Raw genomic sequence first — 2,500 nt, 5'->3', positions numbered from 1 at the left:
GTGTGACAGTGTAACGGTGTGACAGTGTAATGGTGTAACAGTGTAGCGGTGTAACAGTGTAATCATGTGACAGTGTAACAGTGTACAGGTGTAACAGTGTACTGGTGTGACAGTGTAACGGTGTGACAGAGTACTGGTGTGACAGTGTAACGGTGTGACAGTGTAATGGTGTAACACTGTAATGGTGTAACACTGTAATCGTGTGACAGTGTAACAGTGTACTGATGTGACAGTGTAACGGTGTGACAGTGTACTGATGTAATAGTGTAACGGTGTGACAGTGTAATGGTGTAACAGTGTAACGGTGTAACAGTGTAATTGTGTGACAGTGTAACAGTGTACAGATGTAACAGTGTACTGGTGTGACAGTGTAATTGTGTGACAGTGTACTGGTGTAACAGTGTAACGGTGTGACAGTGTACTGGTGTAACAGTGTGACAGTGTACTGGTGTAAGAGTGTAACAGTGTGACAGTGTGACAGTGTACTGGTGTAACAGTGTAACAGTGTGACAGTGTAATGGTGTAACAATGTGACAGTGTACTGGTGTAACAGTGTACCAGTGTACTGGTGTAACAGTGTAACAGTGTGACAGTGTACTGGTGTAACAGTGTAACGGTGTGACAGTGTACTGGTGTAACAGTGTGACGGTGTGACAGTGTACTGGTGTAACAGTGTACTGGTGTAACAGTGTAACAGTGTACTGGTGTAACAGTGTGACAGTGTGACAGTGTACTGGTGTAACAGTGTAACAGTGTGACAGTGTAATGGTGTGACAGTGTAACAGTGTACTGTTGTAACACTGTGACAGTGTAACAGTGTACTGGTGTAACAGTGTGACAGTGTAATGGTGTGACAGTGTAACAGTGTACTGGTGTAACAGTGTAACAGTGTGACAGTGTACTGGTGTAACAGTGTAACAGTGGGACAGTGTACTGGTGTAACAGTGTAACAGTGTAAGAGTGTGACAGTGTAATGGTGTGACAGTGTAACAGTGTACTGGTGTAACAGTGTAACAGTGTGACAGTGTAATGGTGTAACAGTGTGACAGTGTACTGGTGTAACAGTGTGACAGTGTAATGGTGTAACAGTGTAACAGTGTGACAGTGTAATGGTGTAACAGTGTGACAGTGTAATGGTGTAACAGTGTAACGGTGTGAAAGTGTACTGGTGTAACAGTGTGACAGTGTGACAGTGTACTGGTGTAACAGTGTGACAGTGTAACAGTGTAACAGTGTAACAGTGTGACAGTGTACTGGTGTAACAGTGTAACAGTGTGACAGTGTACTGGTGTAACAGTGTAACAGTGTACTGTTGTAACAGTGTAACAGTGTGACAGTGTACTGGTGTAACAGTGTAACGGTGTGACAGTGTAACAGTGTGACAGTGTACTGGTGTAACAGTGTAACAGTGTAACAGTGTGACAGTGTACTGGTGTAACAGTGTAACAGTGTGACAGTGTACTGGTGTAACAGTGTAACAGTGTAACAGTGTGACAGTGTAATGGTGTGACAGTGTAACAGTGTACTGGTGTAACAGTGTGACAGTGTAATGGTGTGACAGTGTAACAGTGTACTGGTGTAACAGTGTAACAGTGTGACAGTGTACTGGTGTAACAGTGTAACAGTGTGACAGTGTACTGGTGTAACAGTGTAACAGCGTAAGAGTGTGACAGTGTAATGGTGTGACAGTGTAACAGTGTACTGGTGTAACAGTGTAACAGTGTGACAGTGTAATGGTGTGACAGTGTAACAGTGTACTGGTGTAACAGTGTAACAGTGTGACAGTGTAATGGTGTGACAGTGTAACAGTGTAACAGTGTGACAGTGTACTGGTGTAACAGTGTGACAGTGTACTGGTGTAACAGTGTAACAGTGTGACAGTGTACTGGTGTAACAGTGTAACAGTGTAACAGTGTGACAGTGTAATGGTGTAACAGTGTGACAGTGTACTGGTGTAACAGTGTAACAGTGTGACAGTGTACTGGTGTAACAGTGTGACAGTGTACTGGTGTAACAGTGTAACAGTGTGACAGTGTACTGGTGTAACAGTGTAACAGTGTAACAGTGTGACAGTGTAATGGTGTAACAGTGTGACAGTGTACTGGTGTAACAGTGTAACAGTGTGACAGTGTACTGGTGTAACAGTGTAACAGTGTAACAGTGTGACAGTGTAATGGTGTAACAGTGTGACAGTGTACTGGTGTAACAGTGTAACAGCGCTAAAGTGTAATGTGGCTGCTGTGTATAAACTTGTCTCAGATTTGGTGAAGTCAGATTTTCAGCCAATGTAAACATATTTTAAATCCACCAGAAGGTCTGGATACAGTGCGATGATGACGACACTCTGAGTCTCTGCCAATTGTTTCTTTGGCTTCCTCTGCATGTTTATCCGGCTCTCCCCTAATTACTCACCTCCACCCAAACAGGAAGCGCCGCCAAATGACCAAATTGACCCGGTGGTTATAATAACCTTCATTATTACGCGGAGACGCCTTCCCAT

This window comes from Tachysurus fulvidraco, chromosome 15 (assembly GCF_022655615.1).
Source record: "Tachysurus fulvidraco isolate hzauxx_2018 chromosome 15, HZAU_PFXX_2.0, whole genome shotgun sequence".
NCBI lineage: Eukaryota > Metazoa > Chordata > Actinopteri > Siluriformes > Bagridae > Tachysurus > Tachysurus fulvidraco.
Note: the sequence above shows the minus strand (reverse complement) of the source record.